General features: G+C 46.5%; 2 non-coding genes and 36 pseudogenes across 2 annotated transcripts; all 38 read right to left on the bottom strand.

The window, feature by feature from the left end:
- Positions 1-59: 59 nt before the first annotated feature.
- On the bottom strand, positions 60-178 carry LOC148244060 (5S ribosomal RNA; annotated as a pseudogene).
- A 561-nt stretch (positions 179-739) lies between these two features.
- LOC148244059 (5S ribosomal RNA) lies at positions 740-858 on the bottom strand (annotated as a pseudogene).
- Positions 859-1,998: 1,140 nt separating this feature from the next.
- On the bottom strand, positions 1,999-2,117 carry LOC148244058 (5S ribosomal RNA). Its single transcript, XR_015815755.1, has one exon. It is a non-coding gene; the product is annotated as a 5S ribosomal RNA (ribosomal RNA).
- An 892-nt stretch (positions 2,118-3,009) lies between these two features.
- Positions 3,010-3,128, bottom strand: LOC148244057 (5S ribosomal RNA; annotated as a pseudogene).
- A 1,201-nt stretch (positions 3,129-4,329) lies between these two features.
- LOC148244056 (5S ribosomal RNA) lies at positions 4,330-4,448 on the bottom strand (annotated as a pseudogene).
- Positions 4,449-4,650: 202 nt separating this feature from the next.
- LOC148244055 (5S ribosomal RNA) lies at positions 4,651-4,769 on the bottom strand (annotated as a pseudogene).
- A 209-nt stretch (positions 4,770-4,978) lies between these two features.
- Positions 4,979-5,097, bottom strand: LOC148244054 (5S ribosomal RNA; annotated as a pseudogene).
- A 203-nt stretch (positions 5,098-5,300) lies between these two features.
- Positions 5,301-5,419, bottom strand: LOC148244053 (5S ribosomal RNA; annotated as a pseudogene).
- A 561-nt stretch (positions 5,420-5,980) lies between these two features.
- Positions 5,981-6,099, bottom strand: LOC148244052 (5S ribosomal RNA; annotated as a pseudogene).
- A 204-nt stretch (positions 6,100-6,303) lies between these two features.
- LOC148244051 (5S ribosomal RNA) lies at positions 6,304-6,422 on the bottom strand (annotated as a pseudogene).
- A 916-nt stretch (positions 6,423-7,338) lies between these two features.
- On the bottom strand, positions 7,339-7,457 carry LOC148244050 (5S ribosomal RNA; annotated as a pseudogene).
- Positions 7,458-8,020: 563 nt separating this feature from the next.
- On the bottom strand, positions 8,021-8,139 carry LOC148244049 (5S ribosomal RNA; annotated as a pseudogene).
- A 206-nt stretch (positions 8,140-8,345) lies between these two features.
- LOC148244048 (5S ribosomal RNA) lies at positions 8,346-8,464 on the bottom strand (annotated as a pseudogene).
- Positions 8,465-9,026: 562 nt separating this feature from the next.
- On the bottom strand, positions 9,027-9,145 carry LOC148244047 (5S ribosomal RNA; annotated as a pseudogene).
- A 557-nt stretch (positions 9,146-9,702) lies between these two features.
- On the bottom strand, positions 9,703-9,821 carry LOC148244046 (5S ribosomal RNA; annotated as a pseudogene).
- Positions 9,822-10,382: 561 nt separating this feature from the next.
- LOC148244045 (5S ribosomal RNA) lies at positions 10,383-10,501 on the bottom strand (annotated as a pseudogene).
- A 206-nt stretch (positions 10,502-10,707) lies between these two features.
- LOC148244044 (5S ribosomal RNA) lies at positions 10,708-10,826 on the bottom strand. The gene has a single exon (XR_015814501.1). It is a non-coding gene; the product is annotated as a 5S ribosomal RNA (ribosomal RNA).
- Positions 10,827-11,387: 561 nt separating this feature from the next.
- Positions 11,388-11,506, bottom strand: LOC148244043 (5S ribosomal RNA; annotated as a pseudogene).
- A 562-nt stretch (positions 11,507-12,068) lies between these two features.
- Positions 12,069-12,187, bottom strand: LOC148244042 (5S ribosomal RNA; annotated as a pseudogene).
- Positions 12,188-12,396: 209 nt separating this feature from the next.
- Positions 12,397-12,515, bottom strand: LOC148244041 (5S ribosomal RNA; annotated as a pseudogene).
- A 203-nt stretch (positions 12,516-12,718) lies between these two features.
- LOC148244040 (5S ribosomal RNA) lies at positions 12,719-12,837 on the bottom strand (annotated as a pseudogene).
- A 205-nt stretch (positions 12,838-13,042) lies between these two features.
- Positions 13,043-13,161, bottom strand: LOC148244039 (5S ribosomal RNA; annotated as a pseudogene).
- Positions 13,162-13,723: 562 nt separating this feature from the next.
- On the bottom strand, positions 13,724-13,842 carry LOC148244038 (5S ribosomal RNA; annotated as a pseudogene).
- A 209-nt stretch (positions 13,843-14,051) lies between these two features.
- On the bottom strand, positions 14,052-14,170 carry LOC148244037 (5S ribosomal RNA; annotated as a pseudogene).
- A 203-nt stretch (positions 14,171-14,373) lies between these two features.
- Positions 14,374-14,492, bottom strand: LOC148244036 (5S ribosomal RNA; annotated as a pseudogene).
- Positions 14,493-14,697: 205 nt separating this feature from the next.
- On the bottom strand, positions 14,698-14,816 carry LOC148244035 (5S ribosomal RNA; annotated as a pseudogene).
- Positions 14,817-15,378: 562 nt separating this feature from the next.
- Positions 15,379-15,497, bottom strand: LOC148244034 (5S ribosomal RNA; annotated as a pseudogene).
- A 209-nt stretch (positions 15,498-15,706) lies between these two features.
- LOC148244033 (5S ribosomal RNA) lies at positions 15,707-15,825 on the bottom strand (annotated as a pseudogene).
- Positions 15,826-16,028: 203 nt separating this feature from the next.
- LOC148244032 (5S ribosomal RNA) lies at positions 16,029-16,147 on the bottom strand (annotated as a pseudogene).
- A 205-nt stretch (positions 16,148-16,352) lies between these two features.
- On the bottom strand, positions 16,353-16,471 carry LOC148244031 (5S ribosomal RNA; annotated as a pseudogene).
- A 562-nt stretch (positions 16,472-17,033) lies between these two features.
- On the bottom strand, positions 17,034-17,152 carry LOC148244030 (5S ribosomal RNA; annotated as a pseudogene).
- A 209-nt stretch (positions 17,153-17,361) lies between these two features.
- On the bottom strand, positions 17,362-17,480 carry LOC148244029 (5S ribosomal RNA; annotated as a pseudogene).
- Positions 17,481-18,006: 526 nt separating this feature from the next.
- On the bottom strand, positions 18,007-18,125 carry LOC148244028 (5S ribosomal RNA; annotated as a pseudogene).
- Positions 18,126-18,329: 204 nt separating this feature from the next.
- LOC148244027 (5S ribosomal RNA) lies at positions 18,330-18,448 on the bottom strand (annotated as a pseudogene).
- Positions 18,449-19,010: 562 nt separating this feature from the next.
- On the bottom strand, positions 19,011-19,129 carry LOC148244026 (5S ribosomal RNA; annotated as a pseudogene).
- A 205-nt stretch (positions 19,130-19,334) lies between these two features.
- Positions 19,335-19,453, bottom strand: LOC148244025 (5S ribosomal RNA; annotated as a pseudogene).
- A 204-nt stretch (positions 19,454-19,657) lies between these two features.
- LOC148244024 (5S ribosomal RNA) lies at positions 19,658-19,775 on the bottom strand (annotated as a pseudogene).
- Positions 19,776-20,011: 236 nt separating this feature from the next.
- On the bottom strand, positions 20,012-20,130 carry LOC148244023 (5S ribosomal RNA; annotated as a pseudogene).
- Between the last annotated feature and the right edge of the window lie 116 nt (positions 20,131-20,246).

Raw genomic sequence — 20,246 nt, 5'->3', positions numbered from 1 at the left:
AAACCAGCGGACCCTAGTTCCAGTCGCGCGTAAAGTCGAACGACCTATCTGAAAAAAAATTGTTGCGATACGAGGACTTCCTAGGAGGTCACCCATACGAGTACTACTCTCGCCAAAGCACACTTAACTGCGGAGTTCTGACGGGATCCGGTGCATTAGTGCTGGTATGATCGCACCCGTTTAATTCCGCGCTGCAAATACATAAACTCCTTCTCCTTTCTTCCTCCTCCTATCATTTGTTTCCTTGTGCGTGCGCACTGCACCTCCCGTGCTCCTTCTAATATAAAGTAAAATGCTACGGTGCCGTGACTCACATTTGTGAATAAACCTGAGGACCATAATTCAAGTCGCGCGTATCGTCGAAAGAATCATCTGCAAAAAAAATGGGTGGAACACGAGGACTTCCTAAGAAAATGGGTGAAATATAAGGACTTCGCATGAGGTAACCCATTCTAGTGCTACTCTCGCCCAAGCACCCTTAACTTGCGGAGTTCTGATAGAATCCGTTGCATTGGTGCTGGTATGATTGCTTATGTTTCATTCTGCGCTGCAAATACATACACTTTTTCTCCCTCATCCCCCTCCCGTCAATTGTTTCCTTGTGCGTGCACTCTGCATCTCTCCTTCTCGTTCTAATAATGATTAAAATGCCCCTGCTTCTTGACTCACATTTGCGTATAAACCAGTGGACCTTAGTTCCAGTCGCGCGTAACGTCGAACGACCCGTCTGAAAAAAAAATTAGTGCGACACGAGGACTTCCCAAGAGGTCACCCATGCGAGTACTACTCTCGCCCAAGCACACTTAACTGCGGAGTTCTGACGGGATCCGGTGCATTAGTTCTGGTATGATCGCACCCGTTTAATTCCACGCTGCAAATACATAAACTCCTTCTCCTTTCTTCCCCCTCCCGTCATTTGTTTCCTTGTGCGTGCGCACTGCACCTCCCCTGCTCGTTCTAATATCAAGTAAAATGCTACGGTGCCATGACTCACATTTGCGAATAAACATGAGGACCATAATTCAACTCGCACGTATCGTCGAAAGAATCATCTACAAAAAAATGGGTGCAACACGAGGACTTCCTAAGAAAAATGGGTGAGATATAAGGACTTCGCAGGAAGTCACCCATCCTAGTGCTACTCTCGCCCAAGCACCTTTAACTTGCGGAGTTCTGATAGAATCCGTTGCATTGGTGCTGGTATGATTGCTCATGTTTCATTCTGCGCTGCGAATACATATACTTTTTCTACCTCCATCCCCCCTCCCGTCATTTGTTTCCTTGTGCATGCGCACTGCACCTCTCGTTCTCGTTCAAATATCAAGTAAAATGCCACGGCGCCGTGACTCACATTTGCGAATAAATCTGCGGACCATAATTAAAGTCGTGCGTAACGTCGAACGGCACATCTGAAAAAAATAAAATAGGTGCAACACGAGGACTTCCCAGGAAGTAACCCATCATTGTACTACTTTCGCCAAAGCACACTTAACAGCGGAGTTCTGATGCATGCGCACTGCACCTCCCGTGCTCCTTCTAATATCAAGTAAAATGCTACGGTGCCGTGACTCACATTTGCGAATAAACCTGAGGACCATAATTCAAGTCGCGCGTATCGTCGAAAGAATCATCTGCAAAAAAATGGGTGCAACACGAGGACTTCCTAAGAAAATGGGTGAAATATAAGGACTTCGCAGGAGGTCACCCATCCTAGTGCTACTCTCGCCCAAGCAACCCTAACTTGCGGAGTTCTGATAGAATCCGTTGCATTGGTGCTGGTATGATTGCTCATGTTTCATTCTGCGCTGCAAATACATACACTTTTTCTCCCTCCATCCCCCCTCCCATCATTTGTTTCCTTGTGCGTGCACTCTGCATCTCTCCTTCTCGTTCTAATATCGATTAAAATGCCCCTGCTTCTTGACTCACATTTGCGTATGAACCAGGGGACCCTAGTTCCAGTCGCGCGTAACGTCGAACGACTTGTCTAAAAAAAAATTAGTGCGACACGAGGACTTCCCAGGAGGTCACCCATCCGAGTACTACTCTCGCCCAAGCACACTTAACTGCGGAGTTCTGATGGGATCCGGTGCATTAGTGCTGGTATGATCGCACCAAATTAATTTCGCGCTGCATATAGATAAATTCCTTCCCCTTTCTTCCCCCTCCTGTCATTTGTTTCCTTGTGCGTGCGCACTGCACCTCTCGTTCTCATTCAAATATCAAGAAAAATGCCACGGCGCCGTGACTCACATTTGCGAATAAATCTCCAGACCATAATTAAAGTCGCGCGTAACGTCGAACGGCACATCTGAAAAAAAGAAAATGGGTGTAACACAAGAACGTCCCAGGAGGTAACCCATCATTGTACTACTTTCGCCAAAGCACACTTAACTGCGGAGTTCTGATGGGATTCGGTGCATTTTGCTGGTATGATCGCACTTGTTTAATTTCACGCTGCAAATACATAAACTCCTTCTCTTTTCTTCCCCCTCCCGTCATATGTTTCCTTGTGCGTGCGCACTGCACCTCTCGTTCTCGTTCAAATATCACGTAAAATGCCACGGTGCCCTGACTCACATTTGCTAATAAATCTGCGGATCATAGTTAAAGTCGCGCGTAATGTCGAACGATACATCTGAAAAAAAGAAAATGGGTGCAACACGAGGACTTCACAAGAAAATGGGTGAAATATAAGGACTTCGCAGGAGGTAACCCACGCTAGTACTACTCTCGCGCAAGCACCCTTACCTACGGAGTTCTGATAGAATCCGTTGCATTATTGCTGGTATGATCGCACCTGTTTCATTTCGTGCTGAAAATACATACACTCCTTCTCCTTCCCTCCCCCTCCCATCAATTGTTTCCTTGTGCGTTCACACTGCACCTCTCCTTCTCGTTCTAATATCGATTAAAATGCCACGGCGCCGTGACTCACATTTGCGAATAAATCTGCGGACCATAATTAAAGTCGCGCGTAACGTCGAACGGCACATGTGAAAAAAAAAATGGGTGTAACACGAGAACTTCCCAGGAGGTAACCCATCATTGTACTACTTTCGCCAAAGCACACTTAACTGTGGAGTTCTGATGGGATTCGGTGCATTTATGCTGGTATGATCGCACCTGTTTAATTTCGTGCTGCAAATACATAAACTCCTTCTCCTTTCTTCCCCCTCCAGTCATTTGTTTCCTTGTGACTGCACCTCTCGTTCTAGTTCAAATATCAGGTAAAATGCCACGGTGTCGTGACTCACATTTGCAAATAAATCTGCGGACCATAATTAAAGTCGCGCGTAACGTCGAACGGCACATCTGAAAAAAAGAAAATGGAGGCAACACGAGAACCTCCCAGGAGGTAAGCCATCATTGTACTACTTTCGCCAAAGCACACTTAACTGCGGAGTTCTGATGGGATCCGATGAATTTGTGTTGGTGTGACCTCACCTGTTTAATTTCGTGCTGAAAATACATACACTCCTTCTTCCCTCCCCCCCTCCCATCATTTGTTTCCTTGTGCGTTCACACTGCACCTCTCCTTCTCGTTCTAATATCGATTAAAATGCCCCTGATTCTTGACTCACATTTGCGTATAAACCAGCGGACCATAGTTCCAGTCGCGCGTAACGTCGAACGACCCATCGAAAAAAAATTGTTGCGATACGAGGACTTCCCAAGAGGTCACCCATCCGAGTACTACTCTCGCCAAAGCAGACTTTACTGCAGAGTTCTGATAGGATCCAGTGCATTAGTGCTGGTATGATGCCACTTGTTTAATTTTGCGCTTCAAATACATACACTCATTCTCTTTTCTTCCTCATCCGTCATTTGTTTCCTTGTGCGTGCGCACTGCACCTCCCGTACTCGTTCTAATATCAAGTAAAATGCCATGGCGCCGTGACTCACATTTGCAAATAAACCTGCGGACCATAAATCAAGTCGCGCGTAACGTGGAAAGAATCATCTGCAAAAGAAGAGTGCAACACGAGGACCTCCCAAGAAAATGGGTGAAATATAAGGACTTCGCAGGAGGTCACCCATCCGAGTACTTTTCTCGCCCAAGCACCCTTAACTGCGGAGTTCTGATAGAATCTGTTGCATTAGTGCTGGTATGATCCCTCATGTTTCATTCTGCACTGCAAATACATACACTCTTTCTCCTTCCATCCCCCCTCCCGTCATTTGTTTCCTTGTGCGTGCGCACTGCACCTCTCGTTCTCGTTCAAATATCAAGTAAAATGCCACGGCGCCGTGACTCACCTTTGAAAATGAACCAGCGGTTTATAATTCCATTCGTGTGTAACGTCGAACAACCCATCTGAAAAAAAATAGGTGCAACACGAGGGCTTCCCAGGTGGTCACCGATCCGAGTACTACTCTTGCCCAAGCACTCTTAACTGCGGAGTTCTGATGGGATCCGGGGCTGTAGTGCTGATATGATCGCACCTGTTTAATTTCGCGCTGCAAATACATACACTCCTCCTTTCTTCCCCCTCCCGTCATTTGTTTCCTTGTGCGTTCACACTTCACCTCTCATTCTCGTTCTAATATCGATTAAAATTCCCCTACTTCTTGACTCACATTTGCGTATAAACCAGTGGACCCTAGTTCCAGACGCGCGTAACGTCGAACGACACGTCTGAAAAAAAATTGGCGCGACACGAGGACTTCCAAGGAGATCAACCATCCGAGTACTAATCTCGCCCAAGCACACTTAACTGCGGAGTTCGGATGGGATCCGGGGCTTTAGTGCTGGTATGATCGCACCTGTTTAGTTTTGCGCTGCAAATACATAAACTCATTCCCCTTTCTTCCCCCACCCGTCATTTGTTTCCTTGTGTGTGCGCACTGCACCTCCCATTCTCGTTCTAATATAAAGTAAAATGCTACAGCGTCGTGACTCACATTTGCGAATCAATCTGCGGACCATAATTAAAGTCGCGCGTAACGTCGAACGACACATCTGAAAAAAAAAAAATGGGTGCAACACGAGAACTTCCCATGAGGTAACCCATCATTGTACTACTTTCGCCAAAGCACACTTAACTGCGGAGTTCTGATGGGATCCGGTGCATTTGTGCTGGTGTGACCGCACCTGTTTAATTTCATGCTGAAAATACATACACTCCTTCTTCCCTCTCCCCTCCCATCATTTGTTTCCTTGTGCGTTCACACTGCACCTCTCCTTCTCGTTCTAATATCGATTAAAATGAACTTAATTCTTGACTCACATTTGCGTATAAACCAGCGGACCATAGTTCCAGTAGCGCGTAACGTCGAACGACATATCCGAAAAAAAATTGTTGCGATACGAGGACTTCCCAAGAGGTCACGCATGCTAGTACTACTCTCGCCCAAGCACCCTTACCTACGGAGTTCTGATCGAATCCGATGCATTAGTGCTGGTATGATCGCACCTGTTTCATTCCGCGCTGTAAATACATACACTCCTTCTCTTTTCTTCCTCCTCCCATTATTTGTTTCCTTGCGCGTGCGCACTACACCTCCCGTACTCGTTCTAATATCAAGTAAAATGTCACGGCGCCGTGACTCACATTTGCGAATAAACCTGCGGACCATAAATCAAGTCGCGTGTAACGTCGAAAGAATCATCTGCAAAAAGAAGGGTGCAACACGAGGACCTCCCAAGAAAATGGGTGAAATATAAGGACTTCGCAGCAGGTCGCCCATCCGAGTACTTTTCTCGCCCAAGCACCCTTAACTGCGGAGGTCTGATAGAATCCGTTGCATTAGTGCTGGTATGATCCCTCATGTTTCATTCTGCACTGCAAATACATACAGTTTTTCTCCTCCCATCCCCCCTTCCGTCATTTGTTTCCTTGTGCGTGCACTCTGCATCTCTCTTTCTCGTTCTAATATCAAGTAATATGCCCCGGCACCGTGACTCATCTTTGCAAATGAAAAAGCGGTTTATAATTCTATTCGCGCGTAACGTCGTACGACCCATCTGAAAATAAAATTTGTGCGACACGAGGACTTCCCAGGAGGTCACCCATCCGAGTACTACGCTCGCCCAAGCACACTTAACTGCGGAGTTCTGATGGGATCCGAAGCTTTAGTGCTGGTATGATCGCACCTATTTCTTTCGCGCTGCAAATACATACACTCCTTCTCCTTTCTTCCCCCTCTCGTCATTTGTTTCCTTGTGCGTTCACACTTCACCTATCATTCTCATTCCAATATAGATTAAAATGCCCCTGCTTCTTGACTCACATTTGCGTATAAACCAGCAGACCCTAGTTCCAGACGCGCGTAACGTCGAACAACCCGTCTGAAAAAAAATTGGTGCAACACGAGGACTTCCCAAGAGGTCACCCATGCAAGTACTAATCTTGCCCAAGCACACTTCACTGCGGAGTTCTGATGGGATCCGGTGCATTAGTGCTGGTATGATCGTACCTGTTTAATTTCGTGCTGCAAATACATAAACTCATTCCCCTTTCTTCCCCCTCCCGTCATTTGTTTCCTTGTGCGTGCGCACTGCACCTCCTGTTCTCGTTCTAATATCAAGTAAAATGCTACAGCGCCGTGACTCACATTTGCGAATAAACTTGAGGACCATAATTCAAGTCGCGTGTAACATCGAAAGAATCATCTGCAAAAAAATGGGTGCAACACGAGGACTTCACAAGAAAATGGGTGAAATATAAGGACTTCCCAAGAGGTAACCCATGCTAGTACTACTCTCGCCAAAGCACCCTTACCTACGGAGTTGTGATAGAATCCGTTGTATTAGTGCTGGTATGATCACACCTGTTTCATTTCGCCCCGCAAATACATAAACTCCTTCTCCTTTCTTCCCCCTCCCGTAATTTGTTTCCTTGTGCGTGCGCACTGCACCTCCCGTTCTCGTTCTAATATGAAGTAAAATGCTACAGCGCCGTGACTCACGTTTGCGAATAAACCTGAGGACCATAATTCAAGTCGCGCGTAACGTCGAAAGAATCATCTAAAAAAATGGGTGCAACACGAGGACTTCACAAGATAATGGGTGAAATATAAGGATTTCGCAGGAGGTAACCCATGCTAGTACTACTCTCGCCCAAGCACCCTTACCTATGGAGTTCTGATAGAATCCGTTGCATTAGTGCTGGTATGATCGCACATCTTTAATTTCGCGCTGCAAATACATACACTCCTCCTTTCTTCCCCCCCCCCCCCCCACGTCATTTGTTTCCTTGTGCGTTCACCCTTCACCTCTTCTTCTCGTTCTAATATCGATTAAAATGCCCCTGCTTCTTGACTCACATTTGGGTATAAACCAGCGGACCCTAGTTCCAGACGCGCGTAACGTCGAACGACCAGTCTGAAAAAAAATTGGTGCGACACGAGGACTTCCCAGGAGGTCAACCATCCGAGTACTAATCTCGCCCAAACACACTTAACTGCGGAGTTCTGATGGGATCCGATGTATTAGTGCTGGTATGATCGCACCCGTTTAATTTCGCGCTGCAAATACATAAACTCCTTCTCCTTTCTTCCCCCTCCCGTCATTTGTTTCCATGTGCGTGCGCACTGCACCTCCCGTGCTCGTTCTAATATCAAGTAAAATGCTACGGTGCCATGACTCACATTTGCGAATAAACATGAGGACCATAATTCAAGTCGCGCGTATCGTCGAAAAAATCATCTGCAAAAAAATGGGTGCAACACGAGGACTTCCTAAGAAAATGGGAGAAATATAAGGACTTCGCAGGAGGTCACCCATCCTAGTGCTACACTCGCCGAAGCACCCTTAACTTGCGGGGTTCTGATAGAATCCGTTGCATTGGTGCTGGTATGATTGCTCATGTTTCATTTTGCACTGCAAATACATACACTTTTTCTCCCTTCATCCCCCCTCCCGTCATTTGTTTCCTTGTGCGTGCACTCTGCATCTCTCTTTCTCGCTCTAATATCGATTAAAATGCCCCTGCTTCTTGACTCACATTTGCGTATAAACCAGTGGACTCTAGTTCCAGTCGTGCGTAACGTCGAACGACTTGTCTCAAAAAAAAAATTAGTGCAACAAGAGGACTTCCCAGGAGGTCACCCATACGAGTACTACTCTCTCCCAAGCACACTTAACTGCGGAATTCTGATGGAATCCGGTGCATTAGTGCTGGTATGATCGAGCCTGTTTAATTTCGCGCTGCAAATACATAAACTCCTCCTTTCTTCCCCCTCCCGTCATTTGTTTCCTTGTGCGTGCGCACTGCACCTCTCGTTCTCGTTCAAATATCAAGTAAAATACCACGGTGAGGTGACTCACATTTGCGAATAAATTTGCGAACCATAATTAAAGTCGCGCGTAATGTCGAACGGTACATCTGAAAAAAAGAAAATGGGTGCAACACGAGAACTTCCCAGGACGTAACCCATCATTGTACTACTTTCGCCAAAGCACACTTAACTGCGGAGTTCTGATGGGATTCGTTGCATTTGTGCTAGTATGATCGCACCCGTTTAATTCCGCGCTGCAAATACATAAACTCCTTCTCCTTTCTTCCCCCTCCCGTCATTTGTTTCCTTGTGCGTGCGCACTGCACCTCCCGTGCTCGTTCTAATATCAAGTAAAATGCTACGGTGCCGTGACTCACATTTGCGAATAAACTTGAGGATCATAATTCAAGTCGCGCGTATCGTCGAAAGAATCATCTGCAAAAAAATGGGTGCAACACGAGGACTTCATAAGAAAATGGGTGAAATATAAGGAATTTGCAGGAGGTCACCCATCCTAGTGCTTCTCTCGCCCAAGCACCCTTAACTTGCGGAGTTCTGATAGAATCCGTTGCATTGGTGCTGGTATGATTGCTCATGTTTCATTCTGCGCTGCAAATACTTACACTTTTTCTCCCTCCATCCCCCCTCCCGTCATTTATTTCCTTGTGCGTGCACTCTGCATTTCTTTTTCTCGTTCTAATATCAATTAAAATGCCCCTGTTTCTTGACTCACATTTGCGTATAAACCAGTGGACCCTAGTTCCAGTCACGCGTAACGTCGAACGACCCGTCTGAAAAAAAAATTAGTGCGACACGAGGACTTCCCAGGAGGTCACCCATCCGAGTACTTCTCTCGCCTAAGCACACTTTAATGCGGAGTTCTGATGGGATCCGGTGCATTAGTGCTGGTATGATCGCAGCTGTTTAATTTGGCGCAGCAAATACATAAACTCTTTCCCCTTTCTTCCCCCTCCGTCATTTGTTTCCTTGTGCATGCGCACTGCACCTCCCGTTCTCGTTCTAATATCAAGTAAAATGCTACAGCGCCGTGACTCACATTTGCGAATAAACCTGAGGACCATAATTCAAGTCGCGCGTAACGTCGAGAGAATCATCTGCAAAAAAATGGGTGCAACACGAGGACTTCACAAGAAAATGGGTGAAATATAAGGACTTCGCAGGAGGTAACCCATGCTAGTACTACTCTCGCCCAAGCACCCTTACCTACGGAGTTCTAATAGAATCCGTTACATTAGTGCTGGTATGATCGCACCTGTTTCATTTCGAGCTGAAAATACATACACTACTTCTCCTTTCCTCCCCCTCCCATCAATTGTTTCCTTGTGCGTTCACACTGCACCTCTCATTCTCGTTCTAATATCGATTAAAATGCCCCTGCTTCTTGACCCACATTTGCGTATAAACCAGCGGACCCCAGTTCCAGTCACGCGTAACGTCGAACGACCCGTCTGAAAAAAATTGGTGCGACACGAGAACTTCCCAGAATGTTACCCATCCGAGTACTACTCTCGCCAAAGCACACTTAACTGCGGAGTTCTGATGGGATCTGGTGCATTAGTGCTGGTATGATCGCACCAGTTTAATTTCCCGCTGAAAATACATAAACTCCTTCTCATTTCTTCCCCCTCCCGTCATTTGTTTCCTTGTGCGTGCGCACTTCACCTCCCGTGCTCGTTCTTATATCAAGTAAAATGCTACAGTGCTGTGACTCACATTTGCGAATAAACCTGAGGACCATAATTCAAGTCGCGCATATCGTCGAAAGAATTATCTGCAAAAAAATGGGTGCAACACGAGGACTTCCTAAGAAAATCGGTGAAATATAAGGACTTCGCTGGAGGTCACCCATCCTAGTGCTACTCTCGCCCAAGCACCCTTAACTTGCGGAGTTCTGATAGAATCCGTTGCATTGGTGCTGGTATGATTGCTCATGTTTCATTCTGCGCTGCAAATACATACACTTTTTCTCCCTTCATCCCCCCTCCCGTCATTTGTTTCCTTGTGCGTGCACTCTGCATCTCTCCTTCTCGTTCTAATATCGATTAAAATGCCCCCGCTTCTTGACTCACATTTGCGTATAAACCAGCGGACCCCAGTTCCAGTCACGCGTAACGTCGAACGACCCGTCTGAAAAAAAATTGGTGCGACACGAGAACTTCCCAGAATGTTACCCATCCGAGTACTACTCTCGCCCAAGCACACTTCACTGCGGAGTTCTGATGGGATCCGGAGCTTTAGTACTGGTATGATCGCACCTGTTTAATTTTTCGCTGTAAATACATACACTCCTTCTCCTTTCTTCCCCCTCCCGTCATTTGTTTCCTTGTGCGTTCACACTTCATCTCTCATTCTCATTCTAATAGCGATTAAAATGCCCCTGCTTTTTGACTAACATTTGCGTATAAACCAGCGGACCCTAGTTCAAAACGCGCGTAACGTCGAACGACCCGTCTGAAAAAAAAATTGGTGCGACACGAGGACTTCCCATGAGGTCACCCATCCGAGTACTAATCTCGCCCAAGCACACTTAACTGCGGAGTTCTGATGGGATCCGGTGCATTAGTGCTGGTATGATCGCAACGGCTTAATTTTGCGCTGCAAATACTTAAACTCCTTCTCCTTTCTTCCCCCTCCCGTCATTTGTTTCCTTGTGCGTGCGCACTGCACCTCTCGTTCTCGTTCAAATATCAAGTAAAATGCCACGGCGACGTGACTCACATTTGCGAATAAATTTGTGGACCATAATTAAAGTCGCGCGAAACGTCGAACAGTACATCTGAAAAAAAAAAATGGATGCAACACGAGGACTTCACAAGAAAATGGGTGAAATATAAGAATTTCGCAGGAGGTAACCAATGCTAGTACTACTCTCGCCCAAGCAACCTTACCTACGGAGTTCTGATAGAATCCGTTCCATTAGTGCTGGTATGATCGCACCTGTTTCATTTCGTGCTGAAAATACATACACTCCTTCTCCTTCCCTCCCCCTCCCATCAATTGTTTCCTTGTGCATTCACACTGCACCTCTTCTTCTCGTTCTAATATCAATTAAAATGCCCCTGCTTCTTAACTCACATGTGCGTATAAACCAGCGGACCCTAGTTCCAGTCGCGCGTAACGTCGAACGACCCGTCTGAAAAAAATTGGTACGACACGAGGACTTCTGAGGAGGTCACCCATCCGAGTACTACTCTCGCCCAAGCACACTTAACTGCGGAGTTCTGATGGGATCCAGTGCATTAGTGCTGGTATGATCGCACCCATTTAGTTTTGCACTGCAAATACATAAACTCCTTCTTCTTTCTTCCCCCTCCCGTCATTTGTTTAATTGTGCGTGCGCACTGCACCTCCCGTGCTCGTTCTAATATCAAGTAAAATGCTACGGTGCCGTGACTCACATTTGCGAATAAACCAGAGGACCATAATTCAAGTCGCGCGTAACGTCGAAAGAATCATCTGCAAAAAAATGGGGGCAACACGAGGACTTCCTAAGAAAATGGGTGAAATATAAGGACTTCGCAGGAGGTCACCCATCCTAGAGCTACTCTCGCCCAAGCACCCATAACCTGCGGAGTTCTGATAGAATCCGTTGCATTGGTGCAGGTATAATTGCTCATGTTTCATTCTGCGCTGCAAATACGTACACTTTTTCTCCCTCCATCCCCCCTCCCGTCATTTGTTTCCTTTTGCGTGCACTCTGCATCTCTCCTTCCCGTTCTAATATCGATTAAAATGCCCCTGCTTCTTGACTCACATTTGCGTATAAACCAGTGGACCCTAGTTCCAGTCGTGCGTAACATCGAACGACCCGTCTGAAAAAAAAATTAGTGCGACACGAGGACTTCCCAGGAGGTCACCCATCCGAGTACTACTCTCGCCCAAGCAAACTTAACTGCGGAGTTCTGATTGGATCCGGTGCATTAGTGCTGGTATGATCGCACCTGTTTAATTTCGCGCTGCAAATACATAAACTCCTTCTCCTTTCTTCCCCCTCCCGTCATTTGTTTCCTTGTGCGTGCGCACTGTACCTCTCGTTCTCGTTCAAATATCAAGTAAAATGCCAAGGCGCCGTGACTCACATTTGCAAATAAATCTGCGGACCATAATTAAAGTCGCGCGTAACGTCGAACGGCACATCTGAAAAAAAGATAATGGGTGCAACACGAGAACTTCCCAGGAGGTAACCAATCATTGTACTACTTTCGCCAAAGCACACTTAACTGCGGAGTTCTGATGGGATCCGGTGCATTTGTGGTGCTGTGACCGCACCTGTTTAATTTTGTGCTGAAAATACATTCACTCCTTCTTCCCTCCCCCCCTCCCATCATTTGTTTCCTTCTGCGTTCACACTGTACCTCTCCTTCTCGTTCTAATATCGTTTAAAATGCCCCTGATTCTTGACTCACATTTGCGTATAAACCAGCGGACCATAGTTCTAGTCGCGCGTAACGTCGAACGACCCTTCTGAAAAAAATCGGTGCGACACGAGGACTTCCTAGGAGGTCACCCATCCGAGAACTAATCTCGCTCAAGCACACATAACTGCAGAGTTCTGATGGGATCCGGTGCATTAGTGCTGGTGTGATCGCACCTGTTTAATTTCGCGCTGCAAATACATAAATTCATTCCCCATTCTTCCCCCTCCCATCATTTGTTTCCTTGTGCGTGCGCACTGCATCTCTCTTTCTCGTTCTTATATCAAGTAATATATCCCGGCACCGTGACTCACCTTTGTAAATGAACCAGTGGTTTATAATTCCATTCGCGCGTAACATCGAACAACCCATCCGAAAAAAAATAGGTGCAAGACGAGGGCTTCCGAAGTGGTCACCGATCCGAGTACTACTTTTGCCCAAGCACACTTAACTGCGGAGTTCTGATGGGATCCGGAGCTTTAGTGCTGGTATGATCGCACCTGTTTAATTTCGCACTGCAAATACATAAACTTCTTCTTCTTTCTTCCCCCTCCCGTCATTTGTTTAATTGTGCGTGCGCACTGCACCTCCCGTGCTCGTTCTAATATCAAGTAAAATGCTACGGTGCCGTGACTCACATTTGCGAATAAACCAGAGGACCATAATTCAAGTCGCGCGTAACGTCGAAAGAATCATCTGCAAAAAAATGGGGGCAACACGAGGACTTCCTAAGAAAATGGGTGAAATATAAGGACTTCGCAGGAGGTCACCCATCCTAGAGCTACTCTCGCCCAAGCACCCATAACCTGCGGAGTTCTGATAGAATCCGTTGCATTGGTGCAGGTATGATTGCTCATGTTTCATTCTGCGCTGCAAATACGTACACTTTTTCTCCCTCCATCCCCCCTCCCGTCATTTGTTTCCTTTTGCGTGCACTCTGCATCTCTCCTTCCCGTTCTAATATCGATTAAAATGCCCCTGCTTCTTGACTCACATTTGCGTATAAACCAGTGGACCCTAGTTCCAGTCGTGCGTAACATCGAACGACCCGTCTGAAAAAAAAATTAGTGCGACACGAGGACTTCCCAGGAGGTCACCCATCCGAGTACTACTCTCGCCCAAGCAAACTTAACTGCGGAGTTCTGATTGGATCCGGTGCATTAGTGCTGGTATGATCGCACCTGTTTAATTTCGCGCTGCAAATACATAAACTCCTTCTCCTTTCTTCCCCCTCCCGTCATTTGTTTCCTTGTGCGTGCGCACTGTACCTCTCGTTCTCGTTCAAATATCAAGTAAAATGCCAAGGCGCCGTGACTCACATTTGCGAATAAATCTCCGGACCATAATTAAAGTCGCGCGTAACGTCGAACGGCACATCTGAAAAAAAGATAATGGGTGCAACACGAGAACTTCCCAGGAGGTAACCAATCATTGTACTACTTTCGCCAAAGCACACTTAACTGCGGAGTTCTGATGGGATCCGGTGCATTTGTGGTGCTGTGACCGCACCTGTTTAATTTTGTGCTGAAAATACATTCACTCCTTCTTCCCTCCCCCCCTCCCATCATTTGTTTCCTTCTGCGTTCACACTGTACCTCTCCTTCTCGTTCTAATATCGTTTAAAATGCCCCTGATTCTTGACTCACATTTGCGTATAAACCAGCGGACCATAGTTCTAGTCGCGCGTAACGTCGAACGACCCTTCTGAAAAAAATCGGTGCGACACGAGGACTTCCTAGGAGGTCACCCATCCGAGAACTAATCTCGCTCAAGCACACATAACTGCAGAGTTCTGATGGGATCCGGTGCATTAGTGCTGGTGTGATCGCACCTGTTTAATTTCGCGCTGCAAATACATAAATTCATTCCCCATTCTTCCCCCTCCCATCATTTGTTTCCTTGTGCGTGCGCACTGCATCTCTCTTTCTCGTTCTTATATCAAGTAATATATCCCGGCACCGTGACTCACCTTTGTAAATGAACCAGTGGTTTATAATTCCATTCGCGCGTAACATCGAACAACCCATCCGAAAAAAAATAGGTGCAAGACGAGGGCTTCCGAAGTGGTCACCGATCCGAGTACTACTTTTGCCCAAGCACACTTAACTGCGGAGTTCTGATGGGATCCGGAGCTTTAGTGCTGGTATGATCGCACCTGTTTAATTTCGCACTGCAAATACATAAACTTCTTCTTCTTTCTTCCCCCTCCCGTCATTTGTTTAATTGTGCGTGCGCACTGCACCTCCCGTGCTCGTTCTAATATCAAGTAAAATGCTACGGTGCCGTGACTCACATTTGCGAATAAACCAGAGGACCATAATTCAAGTCGCGCGTAACGTCGAAAGAATCATCTGCAAAAAAATGGGGGCAACACGAGGACTTCCTAAGAAAATGGGTGAAATATAAGGACTTCGCAGGAGGTCACCCATCCTAGAGCTACTCTCGCCCAAGCACCCATAACCTGCGGAGTTCTGATAGAATCCGTTGCATTGGTGCAGGTATGATTGCTCATGTTTCATTCTGCGCTGCAAATACGTACACTTTTTCTCCCTCCATCCCCCCTCCCGTCATTTGTTTCCTTTTGCGTGCACTCTGCATCTCTCCTTCCCGTTCTAATATCGATTAAAATGCCCCTGCTTCTTGACTCACATTTGCGTATAAACCAGTGGACCCTAGTTCCAGTCGTGCGTAACATCGAACGACCCGTCTGAAAAAAAAATTAGTGCGACACGAGGACTTCCCAGGAGGTCACCCATCCGAGTACTACTCTCGCCCAAGCAAACTTAACTGCGGAGTTCTGATTGGATCCGGTGCATTAGTGCTGGTATGATCGCACCTGTTTAATTTCGCGCTGCAAATACATAAACTCCTTCTCCTTTCTTCCCCCTCCCGTCATTTGTTTCCTTGTGCGTGCGCACTGTACCTCTCGTTCTCGTTCAAATATCAAGTAAAATGCCAAGGCGCCGTGACTCACATTTGCGAATAAATCTCCGGACCATAATTAAAGTCGCGCGTAACGTCGAACGGCACATCTGAAAAAAAGATAATGGGTGCAACACGAGAACTTCCCAGGAGGTAACCAATCATTGTACTACTTTCGCCAAAGCACACTTAACTGCGGAGTTCTGATGGGATCCGGTGCATTTGTGGTGCTGTGACCGCACCTGTTTAATTTTGTGCTGAAAATACATTCACTCCTTCTTCCCTCCCCCCCTCCCATCATTTGTTTCCTTCTGCGTTCACACTGTACCTCTCCTTCTCGTTCTAATATCGTTTAAAATGCCCCTGATTCTTGACTCACATTTGCGTATAAACCAGCGGACCATAGTTCTAGTCGCGCGTAACGTCGAACGACCCTTCTGAAAAAAATCGGTGCGACACGAGGACTTCCTAGGAGGTCACCCATCCGAGAACTAATCTCGCTCAAGCACACATAACTGCAGAGTTCTGATGGGATCCGGTGCATTAGTGCTGGTGTGATCGCACCTGTTTAATTTCGCGCTGCAAATACATAAATTCATTCCCCATTCTTCCCCCTCCCATCATTTGTTTCCTTGTGCGTGCGCACTGCATCTCTCTTTCTCGTTCTTATATCAAGTAATATATCCCGGCACCGTGACTCACCTTTGTAAATGAACCAGTGGTTTATAATTCCATTCGCGCGTAACATCGAACAACCCATCCGAAAAAAAATAGGTGCAAGACGAGGGCTTCCGAAGTGGTCACCGATCCGAGTACTACTTTTGCCCAAGCACACTTAACTGCGGAGTTCTGATGGGATCCGGAGCTTTAGTGCTGGTATGATCGCACCTGTTTAATTTCGCACTGCAAATACATAAACTTCTTCTTCTTTCTTCCCCCTCCCGTCATTTGTTTAATTGTGCGTGCGCACTGCACCTCCCGTGCTCGTTCTAATATCAAGTAAAATGCTACGGTGCCGTGACTCACATTTGCGAATAAACCAGAGGACCATAATTCAAGTCGCGCGTAACGTCGAAAGAATCATCTGCAAAAAAATGGGGGCAACACGAGGACTTCCTAAGAAAATGGGTGAAATATAAGGACTTCGCAGGAGGTCACCCATCCTAGAGCTACTCTCGCCCAAGCACCCATAACCTGCGGAGTTCTGATAGAATCCGTTGCATTGGTGCTGGTATGATTGCTCATGTTTCATTCTGCGCTGCAAATACGTACACTTTTTCTCCCTCCATCCCCCCTCCCGTCATTTGTTTCCTTTTGCGTGCACTCTGCATCTCTCCTTCTCGTTCTAATATCGATTAAAATGCCCCTGCTTCTTGACTCACATTTGCGTATAAACCATTGGACCCTAGTTCCAGTCGTGCGTAACATCGAACGACCCGTCTGAAAAAAAAATTAGTGCGACACGAGGACTTCCCAGGAGGTCACCCATCCGAGTACTACTCTCGCCCAAGCAAACTTAACTGCGGAGTTCTGATTGGATCCGGTGCATTAGTGCTGGTATGATCGCACCTGTTTAATTTCGCGCTGCAAATACATAAACTCCTTCTCCTTTCTTCCCCCTCCCGTCATTTGTTTCCTTGTGCGTGCGCACTGTACCTCTCGTTCTCGTTCAAATATCAAGTAAAATGCCAAGGCGCCGTGACTCACATTTGCGAATAAATCTGCGGACCATAATTAAAGTCGCGCGTAACGTCGAACGGCACATCTGAAAAAAAGATAATGGGTGCAACACGAGAACTTCCCAGGAGGTAACCAATCATTGTACTACTTTCGCCAAAGCACACTTAACTGCGGAGTTCTGATGGGATCCGGTGCATTTGTGGTGCTGTGACCGCACCTGTTTAATTTTGTGCTGAAAATACATTCACTCCTTCTTCCCTCCCCCCCTCCCATCATTTGTTTCCTTCTGCGTTCACACTGTACCTCTCCTTCTCGTTCTAATATCGTTTAAAATGCCCCTGATTCTTGACTCACATTTGCGTATAAACCAGCGGACCATAGTTCTAGTCGCGCGTAACGTCGAACGACCCTTCTGAAAAAAATCGGTGCGACACGAGGACTTCCTAGGAGGTCACCCATCCGAAAATAATCTCGCTCAAGCACACATAACTGCAGAGTTCTGATGGGATCCGGTGCATTAGTGCTGGTGTGATCGCACCTGTTTAATTTCGCGCTGCAAATACATAAATTCATTCCCCTTTCTTCCCCCTCCCATCATTTGTTTCCTTGTGCGTGCGCACTGCATCTCTCTTTCTCGTTCTTATATCAAGTAATATATCCCGGCACCGTGACTCACCTTTGTAAATGAACCAGTGGTTTATAATTCCATTCGCGCGTAACATCGAACAACCCATCCGAAAAAAAATAGGTGCAAGACGAGGGCTTCCCAAGTGGTCAGCGATCCGAGTACTACTTTCGCCCAAGCACACTTAACTGCGGAGTTCTGATGGGATCCGGAACTTTAGTGCTGGTATGATCGCACCTGTTTAATTTCGCACTGCAAATACATACACTCCTTCTCCTTTCTTCCCCCTCCCGTCATCTGTTTCCTTGTGCGTTCACACTTCACGTTTCATTCTCGTTCTAATATCGATTAAAATGCCCTTGCTTATTGACCCACATTTTCGTATAGACCAGCGGACCCTAGCTCCAGACGCGGGTAACGTCGAACGACCCGTCTGAAAAAAATTGGTGCGACACGAGGACTTCTTAGGAGGTCACCCTTCCAAGTACTAATCTCGCCCAAGCACACATAACTGCGGAGTTCTGATGGGATCCGGTGCATTAGTGCTGGTTCGATCGCACCTGTTTAATTTCGCGCTGCAAATACCTAAACTCATTTCCCTTTCTTCCCCCTCCCGTCATTTGTTTCCTTGTGCATTCGCACTGCACCTCCCGTTCACGTTCTAATATCAAGTAAAATGCCACAACGCTGTAACTCACATTTGCGAATAAACCTGAGGATCATAATTCAAGTTGCGCGTAACGTCGAAAGAATCATCTACAAAAAAATGGGTGCAACACGAAGACTTCATAAGAAAATGGGTGAAATATAAGGACTTCGCAGGAGGTAACCCATGCTAGTACTACTCTCGCCCAAGCACACTTACCTACGGAGTTCTGATAGAATCCAATGCATTAGTGCTGGTATGATCGCTCCTGTTTCATTTCGCGTTGAAAATACATACACTCCTTCCCCTTCCCTCCCCCTCCCATCAATTGTTTCCTTGTGCGTCCGCACTGCACCTCTCGTTGTCGTTCAAATATCATGTAAAATGCCACGGCGCCGTGACTCACATTTGTGAATAAATCTGCGGACCATAATTAAAGTCGCGCGTAACGTCGAACGGCACATTTGAAAAAAAAAAATGGGTGCAACACGAGAACTTCCCATGAGGTAACCCATCATTGTACTACTTTCGCCAAAGCACACTTAACTGCGGAGTTCTGATGGGATCCGGTGCATTTTTGCTGGTGTGACCGCACCTGTTTAATTTCGTGCTGAAAATACATACACTCCTTCTTCCCTCCCCCCTCCTATCATTTGTTTCCTTATGCGTTCACACTGCACCTCTCGTTCTCGTTCAAATATCAAGTAAAATGCCACGGCGCCGTGACTCACATTTGCAAATAAATCTGCGGACCATAATTAAAGTCGCGCGTAACGTCGAACGGCACATCTGAAAAAAAAAATGGGTGCAACACGAGAACTTCCCAGGAGGTAACCCATCATTGTACTACTTTCGCCAAAGCACACTTAACTGCGGAGTTCTGATGGGATTCGGTGCATTAGTGCTGGTGTGACCGCACCTGTTTAATTTCGTGCTTAAAATACATACACTCCTTCTTCCCTCCCCCCCTCCCATCATTTGTTTCCTTGTGCGTTCACACTGCACCTCTCCTTCTCGTTCGAATATCAATTAAAATGCTCCTGATTCTTGACTCAAATTTGCGTATAAACCAGCGGACCATAGTTCCAGTCGCGCGTAACGTCGAACGACCCATCTGAAAAAAAATTATTGCGATACGAGGACTTCCCAAGAGGTCACCCATCCGAGTACTACTCTCGCCCAAGCACCCTGAACTGCAGAGTTCTGATGGGATCCAGTGCATTAGTGCTGGTATGATGCCACTTATTTAATTTTGCGCTTCAAATACATACACTCCTTCTCTTTTCTTCCTCCTCCCGTCATTTGTTTCCTTGTGCGTGCGCACTGCACCTCCCGTACTCGTTCTAATATCAAGTAAAATGCCACGGCGCCGTGACTCACATTTGCGAATAAACCTGCGGACCATAAATCAAGTCGCGCGTAACGTCGAAAGAATCATCTGCAAAAAGATGGGTGCAACACGAGAACCTCCCAAGAAAATGGGTGAAATATAAGGACTTCGCAGGAGGTCACCCATCCGAGTACTTTTCTCGCCCAAGCACCCTTAACTGCGGAGTTCTGATAGAATCCGTTGCATTAGTGCTGGTATGATCCCTCACGTTTCATTCTGCACTGCAAATACATACACTCTTTCTCCTCCCATCCCCCCTCCCGTCATTTGTTTCCTTGTGCGTGCGCACTGCACCTCCCGTGCTCGTTCTAATATCAAGTAAAA

This window comes from Carica papaya, chromosome 8 (genome assembly GCF_054855325.1).
Source record: "Carica papaya isolate Zhongbai chromosome 8, ASM5485532v1, whole genome shotgun sequence".
In the NCBI taxonomy this organism is placed as follows: Eukaryota; Viridiplantae; Streptophyta; class Magnoliopsida; order Brassicales; family Caricaceae; genus Carica; species Carica papaya.
The sequence above is the reverse complement of the archived record's forward strand: the minus strand, read 5'-3'. Positions and strand labels throughout refer to the sequence as shown.